The following is a 12,382-nucleotide window of genomic DNA, read 5'->3' on the forward strand; positions in this document are numbered from 1 at the left end:
ATAATATTAAACATATGAAAGATAAAAAACTCAAGGGTATAAATAAAATATAGTCATACTCAGAATACTCTAATATTGTAAGTGTGGTGTATAGAGCAATTTTATTTCTATATGAGGGTTTCTATATTAAAAGCAACTATAGCTACAATGTTAGGGGACACAAATTGTTAGGGGATGTAAAATTTGACATCAGTATCACAAGAGATGAAAGGAAGGGAGTGAAATTATAGTTTTTATATGCAATTTAAGTTATCAGCTTAAAGTAGCCTATTATAAGTATAAAATATTTTACAGAAGGCTCATGATAACCACAAAGAAAAATCTATAGTAGTTGCACAAAATGTAAAAAGAAAAGATTCAAAGCACACCACCACAGAAAACCATCAACCACAAATGAAACAGCAAGAGAAGGAAGAAACAAAGGATCTACGAAACAGTCAGGGGGAAAACAAAAACAAAAACAAAAAAAACCACTTTTAATGGCAAGTCCTTACCTATCAATCATTACCTAACATGTAAGTGGATTAAATTTCCCAGTCAAAAGACAGAGTGGCAGAATGATGTCAGCAAGAAGACTGACTAGAAGCCCTTAGCACTCACCCCCAACAAAGACAGCCAGAACAATGAACCAACAACTACATTTTGATGAAAATAATTAAAAGAGTGCGCTGGAGTATATCAAAGGAGTAGCAGGAACCCTGTAGAGTGCAGAAATCCAGCACAGTCACATGGAGAATAAAAATAAATGTATCATCTCTGCCATACTTTCCTACAGTTGAGATCAACTTTGAATCAGGAAGAACTCCTCCCTGCAGAGAAAAGGTAAGCAAGAGGATCCCAGAAACCCTCTTGACCCCTTGGAAACCTACAGTCCTCACTACTAGTAACTCCTAACATATTCACAGGCACTAAGCCTAGATAAGAAAGCTGCCTAAAGTCCATACAGCTATGTTTCCCCAAGAGAAGCAGCTGACACTGTGCCCCACCTTCCATAGGCTGCATCACTGCTGTGCTATGCCATCTTGGAACTAGAATCACTGCCGGAGTGTGTCCTCCTCTGGGGGCAAGTAGCCATAGCATCCTTCTGATACTGAGGCTTTGTCACTACTAAACCACTCCTGCCTAATGACCTGCCATCCTTAAGTGAAGAAATTGCTATGCTTTGCCCTGTGGGACCAAGCTGCCATAGACCTGTTCCAGCTACCCCTCCCAGTCACTGCTGCACACTATCCTCCTGTGCCTGAGTTGAGGAAGTGACTTGCCTCCCAAGAAAATAGTGCCTTGGCTGCCAAAGCAGTCATATTTCATGGTGCTAGAGCTAAAGTGGCACCCTGCTTTTCAAGGCCAGTGCCTTGGCCACCCAGAACAGCCACACACCTTGGGCATAACCTGAAGCAGTGCATTGCCTCCCAGTGTCTTGCACAAGCCAAGCAGCCATGCCTCCTAGAACAGAGCTGATGTAGTACATTCTTTCCAAGGGACGTAGGGCTGAGACACTCCAATCTCAGCTGAATAACTATAGTACCTTACATCCCTAGAACTGACTTGTCCCCTAAAGACTGATTTGTTGATCAGTCTTCAAGGAGTGGAGTCATTGTTGTGCTTATCTCTGAACCCTGAAGTCCAAGCAACAGCTGTGCTTAGCCATACTGGTGTCCTTGTTGCAACTACACTTGACCTCACGGAGTCTGGGATACTGCTGTGTTTCACCATCCTGGTGTCCAGAGTTACCACTATCGGTATCTCATCCCTCAGGGACTAGTTGGCATTATGCCCTGTTGGCTCTGGTGACTGAATTGTAGCTGTACCTTGCTCTCCAGGCAAAGGCAACCCTTCTTGCCAGCAGCCAGGACAGCGCTGTGCCCAGCCTCCCAGGGTCAGGGTCACAGCTAAAACTCGGGGTTCTGGGCCAAGGCTACTCGGGGTGGGAGGGGGTGCTTTAGAGTCACAAACTACAGTTCTGTGGGAAATCTCCATCCAACTCTACCTGAGAGAATGAACCTGTACCCCAAGACCCAGGTGCCACAATATGTTAGTGAGTCCCTGATGCCAGGACCCTAGCTTCATAGCCACTCTCAACACCAGAATCCTGGAACCCAGAGCTACTACAGCTGCTTGTGATCCATGTCAGACCTGACACCAAGGGAATACACTTGGCTGAGTCTCCCCATTTTGGGGAAAATGTAAAATGGAGGACCACAGAAGCTTTATCAATGAGTACCCTTACAACTTATGTTACCATTGCTGATGCCACAAACTGTTATAGCCTAGGTCACCAAAATACATACAATCTCGGCTGATGTTTATCATAGCTGAAGAATCTACACAGAGCCTATAATATTGAATTGACTCAGAATCAGAGCCAGCACGACCTTCCTTCATATCACACTAAGACCCATCTTCAGGTGAAAATATTTCTCTACAAAACCTACTCTAAAGTGCTTGGAAGAAGTAACTATTCCACCAGATGCAATGACATCAATGCAGGGACACAAGAAACATGAAAACTAAGGAAGCATGACACCAGCAAAGGAGCACAATAATTCTTCACTAAATGATCCCAAAGGAAAGGATATTTATAAATCACCCAAAAAGAAATAAGATATAATAATTTTAAGGAAAGCAAGTGACATAAAAGACAAAATAAACAAATCAACAAAATAAGGAAAATAATTTATGATCTGAATGAGAAAAATCATTCAGAGAAAATGGTTTATTATAAAGATCAAAACAGAAATCTTGGAGCTAAATAATTCAATGAATGAAATTAAAAATACAACAAAGAGCCTCAATAGCAGAGTAGATCAAGAAGAACAAATCTCAGAACTTGAAGATAAGTCATTTGAAATTAGTCAGAAGTAAAAAGAATGAAAAAGACTAAAGACAACCTATGAGATTTAAGAGACACCATTAAGAGAATAAACTTGAATTGGCTGGGTGCAGTGGCTCAAGCCCATAATCCCACCACTTTGAGAGGCTGAGGCAGATGGATCACGAGGTCAGGAGTTCAAGACCAGCCTGGCCAACATGGTGAAACTGCGTCTCTACTAATAATACAAAAATTAGCTGGGCATGGTGGTGCACGCCTGTAGTCCCAGCTACTTGGGAGACTGATGCAGGAGAATCACTTGAACTCGGGAGGCAGAGGTTGCAGTGAGCCGAGATAGCACCACTGCACTCCAGCCTGGGTGACAGAGCAAGGCTCCATCAAAAAAGAAAGAAAGAAAGAAAAGAGAATAAACTTGAATTATGTGAATTTTAGAAAGAGAAGAGACAAAAGACATGGACAGAAAGCCTATTTAATGATATGCTGAAAACATTTGAAGTTTTGAAAGGCATATAAACAACCATATCCATGAAGCTCAAAAGTCCCCAAATTCAACCTAAAGAAATCTTCTTTAACTAATATTGTAATTAACTGTCAAAAGTCAAAGACAAAGAGAATTTGAAAAGCAGCAAGAGAAAAGCATCAAGTCAAATATAAGGGAATCTTCATTAGGCTCTCAGCAGATTTCTTAGCAAAAGCTCTGTTGGTCAGGAGAGAATAGAATGGTATATTCAAAGTGGTAAAAGAGAAAGAAAACTACCATCCAAGAATACCTTACCCAGTAAATCTACCCTTCAGAAATGAAGGAGAAATAAAGTATTTCCCAGACAAGCAAAGTTGAGGGAATTCATCACCACTAGACCTGCCTTACAAGAAATGCTTAAGAAAGTTCCTCAAAATGAAACAAAGGGATGCTAGTTACTAATATGAAAATGAATGAAAGTATGAAATTCATTTGTAAAGGTAAATACATATTTAAAACCAGGATACTCCAATACTGTTATGGTGGTCTGTTAATCATATATACCTTTAGTATAAAGGGTAAAAGTCAAAGCAGTCAGAAATAATGATAGCTCAAATAAGTTGATAGGACATGCATAATATTAAAAGATGTAAATTGCAACATGAAAAATATAAATCCTGAGGGAGAAGGGAAAAATTCTAGGGTTTTGTATGTGACTGAGGTTAAGCTGGTATCCATATAAAATAGTCTATTGTAACTATAAAATGCCTTGTGGTAACCACAAAGCAAAAAACTATAGCAGATACATTAATGATAAGGAGAAATGAATCAGAAGGCACTACAGAAAATCACCAAATAACAACTATAAACAAGAATAAAAGAAACGAACAAAGAATCTACCTAACAACCAGAAAACAATTAATAAAATGGCAAGTCAATTCTTACCTATCAATTACTATCTTGAATATAAATGCATTAAATTCTACAATCTAAAGACATAATGCACCTGAATGAGTTTAAAAAAAAAAAAAAGCATATCCAACTATATGCAGCCTACAAGGGACCCACTTTAACCTTAAGGACACAAATAGGCTGAAAGTGAAGAAGTCGAAGAAGATATCCCATGTAAATGGTAAGCAAAAAACAGTAGGGGTGGCTATATGATATCAGAGAAAATAGACTGTAAGTCAAAAACTGTCACAAGAGACTTTGAAGGTACTTATTTAATGATAAAAATCATCAAAAGGGTTTAACAATTATAAATATATATGCACTAAACATTGAAGCACCTAAACATATAAATAAAATATTATTGGATATAAAGGGAGAAATAGGTAGCAATACAGTAACAGCAGGAGACTTTATAATATCCCACTTTGACTAATACACAGATCAACAGACAGAAAATAAATAAGGAAATACTAGAATTGAACTGCACGTTGGACAAAATGAACCTAACAGATATATACAGAACCTTCCATCCAATAGCAGCAGAATATACATTCTTCTCCAGTGCACATGGAACATTCTCCAGGATAGATCATACGGTAGAACACATAAAAAAACTTAACATATTTAAAAAAGTCAAAAGCATATCAAGTATTGTTTCTAACTACAATGGTATGGAAACTATAAATCAATAATAGGAGCAATTTTGAAAAATTCACAAATATATGGATATTAAACAAATGTTCCTGAACAACCAATGATTCGAAGGAGAAATCACAAGGGAAATTCAAAAATATCTTGAGACAAATGACAACTAAAACACAATACCAAAACCTACAGGTGCAGCAAAAGCAGTTTTAAAAGGGAAATTTATAGCAATAAGTGACTACATTAAAAAGAAAAAAGCAAATAAATAGCCTAACATTATACCTCCAGGAACTAGAAAAAAAAAGGCCAAAGTTAACAGAAGGAAAGAAATCATAAAGAACAAAACAGAAATAAATCTGATGGATAGAAAAAGCATAGAAAAGTCAATAAAACTAAGAGTTGGGTTTTTTTTTTTTTTTTGAGTTAGGGGTCTCACTGTGTTGACTAGGCTGGTTGTCAAACTCCCAGCCTCAAGCATTCCCCCTACCTCAGACACCCAAGTAGCTGGGATTACAGGTGTGAGCCACAGCACTTGGACAGAGTTGGGTTTTTGAACAAATAAAATAGACAAAACCTTTAGCTAGACTAAGAAAAAAAGAGAAGAGACTCAAATACATAAATCTGAGATGAAAGTGGAGACATTACAACAGATGCCTCAAAATGAAAAGAATAATAAAGGACTATTATGAATAATTATATGCTGACAAATTTGGTAACCTAAAGAAAATGCATACATGCCTAAAAAAAGAAAAACAAAAAACAAACAAAACAAAACAAAACAAAACAAAACCCCTACCAAGCACAAGGTTTAATAAGGAAGAAACAGAAATCCTAAACAGACCAATAACAAAAATATTCTAGTTAAAAACCTCCTAACAAAGAAAATCACAGGACCAGATGGCTTTACAACTGAATTTTACCGAATGTTCACAAAACTAATATCCATGTCATTTTTAATTGACAACTAATAACTGTACATATTTATAGAGTATTGCGTTTCCATATATGTATACAATGAGTAGTGATCAAATCAGGATAATTAGCATTTCCATCACCTCAAACATCCATCATTTCTTTGTGTCGAGAAAATTAAAAATCTGCTGTTCTAGCTCTTTGGAAATAAACAATAAGTTGTTGTTTGTTATAGTCACCCTATAACAAACAAATGGGAGGCATATGTTCTACTGTTCTATAGTCTAAGTGCTATAGAATAGTATTCTAAATATGTTCTAAATAAGTGCTATAGAACAGTAGAACATATTCCTCCCACTAGCTGTACTTTGTATCCATTGACCAAGCTCTGGTTCTTCCCCTTTTTCCTCTACCCTTCCCAGTATCTAGTAACCACTAGATGCTCTGATATCAACATTTTTAATCTTCCATATATGAGTGAGAACATGTAATATTTATCTTTCTGTGCCTGGCTTATTTCATTTAACATAATATCCTCCAAGCTAATCCATATTGCTGCAAATGACAGAATTTCATTCTATTTTATTGCATATACACCATATTTTCTTTATCCATTCATCGTTTATGGAAAATTAAGTTGATTCCACATCTTAGCTGTTGTGAATAATGCTGCAATAAACATGAGAGTGCAGTAAAAAACAGGGGTGGGGGGGAAATATACTGATTTCCTTTCTTCTGGCTATATACCCAGTAGTGAGATTGCTGGATGGTATGGTAGTTCTATTTTCAGTTTTATGAGAAACTACCAGTCTGTAAGCACTCCCCTTCCTCCACATCCTCACCAACATGTGTTACTTTTGTCTTTTTGGTAATAGCCATTCTAACTGGGGGAAAATGATATTTCACTGTAGTTTTGATTTGCATTTCCCTGATGATTAGTAATATTAAGCTTTTTAAAAATATATTCAGCCATTTATATGTCTCACTGCAGCCCAGACCTCTCTGGCTCAAGCAACCCTCCTGCCTTGGCCTCCTAAAGTGCTGGGATTACAGGCATGAGCCATAGCACCTGACCAGAATTTTGGGACACATGTCTGCCAGCACAAGCTTGATAACCTTTCAATACATAAGACTTTTCTGATGAGATTGGTGGTGCTATTAATGAATGTTGTTTTAATTTTGTATAATGAAATGTGTCAATACTTGAAAGATTTGCATAACTGGATAAGCCAATATTCTGCACCAAAAGACAGTGCTAAGAAAGTAAATGGGTAAGCCACAGGCTGGGAAAAAGGTGCAAATATATATATTTGAGAAAGGACTATTATCCAAAATAAAAATACGACTCAATAATAAAAAGACATCAGGGTGCAGTGGCTCACACCAGTAATCTCAGGACCTGGGAGTCTAGGGCGGGATGATAGTGTGAGCCCAGCAGTTTGAGCTGCAGTGAGCTATGATGGTGCCACTGCACACTAACCTGGGTGGCAAAATAATATCCCAACTCAAAAATAGAGGAAAGAAAAAAAGACAACACAGTTTAAAATGGGCAAAAGATTTAAACCAATATTTCATAAAGATATGAGAATGCTATGAACACACAAATAAATGCTCAAAATCATTAGTCAAAGATATATTACTATAAATATATCAGAATGTCTAAAATAAAAAGATTGGCAACACCAATGTCAGTGAGGTGATGGAACACTGAAACTCTTACACACTGTACTATACTAAGCCATGTTGAAAAATGTGAGAGTAGTGGTTGCCTTTTGAGGGATGGATAGGTGGAGACTTTCTGGGAAGGAATGAGAGTGAACTTTCTGGGAAAATATAAATATTCTGTATCTTGACAGGAGTTTGGATTATATAAGTTTATGCATTTGTCAAAATTCACTGAATGGTATACTTAAGATTGTGCCTCGAGGCTGGGCATGGTGGCTCATGCCAGTAATCTAAGCTACTTGGGAGGCTAAGGTGGGAGGATAACTTGAGGCCAGGAGTTTGAGACCAGCCTGGGCAAAACTGTGAGACCCTGTCTCTACAAAAAATTTTTTAAGAATTAGCCAGGCCTAGTGGCCTGCACCTATAGACACAGCTACTTGGGAGGCTGAGGTGGGAAGATTACTTCAGCCTGGGAAGTTGAGGCTTCATTGAGCCATGATAGCACCACTGCACTCTAGCCTGGGTGACAGAGATCTGTCTCCAAAAATAAATAAATAAATAAATAAATAAATAGATAAATAAATAAACAAATAAATGAAATAGAGATTGTGCATCTACTATATGTAAAATCTTACCAAGAAAAACTCATATACATGACATTAAACTCTAAAAAATGATATGCATGCTGAAGTATTGAATGAAGTATGTTGATGTCTACAACTTGCCTTGAAATGCTTCAAAAAAAAAAGATGGATTAATGGATGGACAGAGGGATCAAAAAACAGGTGGCTGAATAAATGTATAATAAAGCAAATTAATTGCTGATTTTAGAATCTAGATGGTGGTGGCTGGGTGTGGTGGCTCACGCCTGTAATCCCAGCACTTTGAGAGGCCAAGGTGGGCAGATCACATGACGCCAGGAGTTCAAGATTAGCCTGGCCAACATGGTGAAACTCCATCTCTACTAAAAATACAAAAATTAGCTGGATGTGGTGGTGCACTGTGCACATAATCTCAGTTAGGCGGGAGGCTGAAGCATGAGAATCGGTTGAACCCAAGAGACAGAGGTTTACAGTGAGCTGAGATCCCCCCATTGCTCTCCAGCCTGGGCAGCAGAGGGAAACTCTGTCTCAAAAAAAAAAAACCAATAAGACAGTGGATATATGCAAATGTGTTGTTTCTGATTATTTCAATTATTCAGTATATTTAATAATATTTATAATAAAATGTTGGGAAAACTATTCACCAAAAAACTAAACTAAAGAAACCTACCTGCCCGTGGACGCCACAAAGGAAGCATCCTCAAAGTCTCTCTTCTCCCTGCCTTTATGTCTAAGTTAGAGTCTCCTAAAGAGCTCAAACAACTGAGGAAGATCTTCATTGGAGGGTTGAGCTTTGAAACAACCAGTGAGAGCCTGAGGAGCCATTTTGAGCAATGGGGAACGCTCACCGACTGGGTGGTAATGAGAGATCCAAACACCAAGCGCTACAGGGCCTGTGGGTTTGTCATGTATGCCACTCTGGAGGTGGATGCAGCCATGAATGCAAGGCCACACAACGTAGATGGAAGAGTTGTAGAACCTCAGGCCTGTAATCTCAGCACTTTGGGAGGCCGAGGCAGGCGGACCGCGAGGTCAGGAGATGGAGACCATCCTGGCTAACACGGTGAAACCCCGTCTCTATGAAAAATACAAAAAATTAGCTGGGCGTGGTGGCAGGCGCCTGTACTTGCAGCTACTCGGGAGGCTGAGGCAGGAGAATGGTGTGAACCCGGGAGGCGGAGTTTGCAGTGAGCTAAGATTGCACCACTGCACTCCAGCCTGGGGAACAGAGTGAGATTCCATCTCAAAAAAAAAAAGAGTTGTAGAGCCAAAGAGAGTTGCCTCAAGAGAAGATTCTCAAAGACCAGGTGCCCACTTAACTGTGAAAAATATATTTGTTGGTGGCATTAAAGAAGATACTAAAGAACATCACCTAAGAGATCATTTTGAACAGTATGGAAAAAATTGAAGTGATTGAAATCATGACTGACAGAGGCATTGGCAAAGAAGGGGGCTTTGCCTTTGTAACCTTTGACAACCATGACTCTGTGGATAAGATTGTCATTCAGAAATAGCATACTGTGAATGGCCACAACTGTGAAGCTAGGAAAACCCTGTCAAAGCAAGAGTGATTCTGGAAACTTTGGTGGTGGTCTTGGAGGTGGTTTCAGCGGGCATGACAACTTTGGTCATGGAGGAAACGTCCACGGTCGTGGTGACTTTGGTGGCAGTCATGGTGGTGGTGAATACGGTGGCAGTGGGGATGACTACAGTGGATTTAGTAATGATGGAAGCAATTTTGGAGGTGGTGGAAGCTACAGTGATTTTGACAATTACAACAATTAGTCTCCAAATTTTGGACCCCTGAAGGGAGGAAACTTTGGAGGCAGAAGCTCTGTCCCCTATGGTGGTGGAGGCCAGTACTTTGCCAAACCACAAAACCAAGGTAGCTATGGTGGTTCCAGTTGCAGCAGTAGCTATGGCAGTGGCAGAAGATTTTAATTAGGAAACAAAGCTTAGCAGAAGAGGAGAGCCACAGAAGTGACAGGAAAGCTACAGGTTACAACAGATTTGTGAACTCAGCCAAGCACAGCTGGCCAAGCAGCCCAGCTGCTACAAAGCAGACATGTTTTAGACAAACACTCATGTATATGGGCAAAAAACTCGAGGACTGCATTTGTGACTAATTGTGTAACAGGTTATTTTAGTTTCTGTTCTGTGGAAAGTGTAAACCATTCCAACAAAGGGTTTTAATGTAGATTTTTTTTTCACCCATGCTGTTGATTGCTAAATATAATAGCCTGATTGGGATGCTGAATAAATGTCTTTTTTTTTTTTTTTTTTTTTTTAATGTGCTGTGTAAAGTTGGTCTGCTCTGAAACCATCTTGGTAAATTTCTCCAACAGTGTGAAGTTAGAGTTCCTTCAGGGTCATGCCAGGTTCTGTTTGGAATTTATATACAACCTGCTTGGGTGGAGAAACCATTGTCTTTAGAAACCCTGGTGTGGTTGAACTGATAGTTACTGTTGTGACCTGAAGTTCACCATTAAAAGGGATTACCAAAGCAAAATCATGGAATTGTTGGTTATTAAAATGATTGTTGGCACATCCTATGCAATACATCTAAATTGAATAATGGTACCAGATAAAATTACAGATGGGAATGAAGCTTGTGTGTCATCCATTATCATGTGTAATCAATAAATGATGTAATACCTGAAAAGAAACATACAATTGACTTCAGGTGTTGACAATTTGGAAGATTTTTCAAGTTACTTATAGTGACAGATACTAATGTTATGAAGAAAAATGCACTTTTTATTTTAAAACTCTACCATTTCTATGAAGAAGAAACAAACAGGATTTTTTAAAATCTTATCGGTAGAGTATAGCTTTCCAACTAAACAATGAAATCATCTTAAATGGTAAATTTTATATTAAAGATATGAAGAAATGAACATGATTGTCCCGTAGTTAAATCATTTTACTGCAGATAAATTGCCTGAAGCACATTTTCTTTGAGTGTTCGTCGGGATTTATATTTTTAAACAGGTTGAAGTTTAGATGCCCTCAAGAGTGTCACGGTCTAATTATATCATAGGTACGAAGTAGTTGTGTGACTGTATTTAGAAAGCATAACCTTTCTGTTAGTGATATCTCTAAAATGTCTGACACTTTATAGAATACTATGAAATCAAATACCAACTCTGCTGAGATGGTATTGAAACATTTTGCTGTTAGTCCATGGTGAATACTGGCCTTTAGAAAAGCATAAATACTACTTTATGCATCTACCAAAGAATTAATTGGATCTGTTGCAGTCTTTTTGATTGTAAAAAAATGATTGCTACAACTTGTTTAATTATCCTAATTATTTTTTTTCTTAACTAGAAAAAAAATAATTGGATATAGGAACCTTGTGGATATAGGAACCTTGCCTTGCTTGATTGCATACAGAGTGTCAGGTAGTGATACTACTGAAAACTTGTGCTTCCATTCCTTAATTAGAGATAATTGCTGGTTAATCAGAATGAGCAATTTTCTTTCTCTTTGGTGAAAGGATCTAGATACTGTACTTCAAACTGATTGTTCTGTTCCAAGCAGAAGTCCTCTAAGCTGGGACATGAAATGCCAAACTCTTATGCTTCAAATGTCTCCATTTATCCATTTAGGCAAAGTTAGATAAATTTTCTGAAATGGAAATTACCTCAGCATCTTTCTCTGATATTGTCTAATTCCCACATCTCCTGTATCTATCCAAATTTAACCTGCATCTTAAAAACAAACATTTTGGAGAGAGGCCACTACTAATTTAAAAATTAAACAAACAAAATTCCCCAACCAACTTTACTGGAACCCATTACTTGCTTTATCTTCTGAGCTATCAGCACTTCTTTCCTGGAGTTTAAAACTGTTGTTCCAATGTAAACAAATATATCTAGCTTGAACTTAGACTTTAGTTATCCCTTACTTTTGCTTTCTACACTAAAACAAAGAAATACAAAATTTTGCTGAGAAGTGTTCTCGTTTTGAAAAATTTAAAGCAGTAATATTAAGCTAAAAGCTTTTGCCTTACATCAGAGAAGAAGAAGAGGAGGAGGAGGAGAAGGAGGAAGAAGGAGACAAGCATATTTTTGTAGGGACCCATAGCATAATAAAGTTTAAAACCACAAGGAACTTCTTTTCTTGAGTCACCTCTTCTTACCAAATAGTGGTTCCTATCAAGTGATTTCCTTTCAGAGTACATTTTACTCCCTACTTACAAACTCCTATAAACAAATGTGTGTGTGTAACCCAAAGCCAGAAATCCACCTACAGGCCAGAAGCAGTGGCTCATGCCTGTAATCCCAGCACTTTGAGAGGCCAAGGCAGGTGGAT

At 38.1% G+C, this 12,382-nt stretch overlaps 1 pseudogene; it reads left to right on the forward strand.

Moving 5' to 3' along the window:
- The first annotated feature begins 8,791 nt into the window (after nt 1–8,791).
- LOC107127592 (heterogeneous nuclear ribonucleoprotein A1-like) lies at nt 8,792–10,200 on the forward strand (annotated as a pseudogene).
- Nucleotides 10,201–12,382: the final 2,182 nt, after the last annotated feature.

Source organism: Macaca fascicularis, chromosome 15 (assembly GCF_037993035.2).
Source record: "Macaca fascicularis isolate 582-1 chromosome 15, T2T-MFA8v1.1".
NCBI lineage: Eukaryota > Metazoa > Chordata > Mammalia > Primates > Cercopithecidae > Macaca > Macaca fascicularis.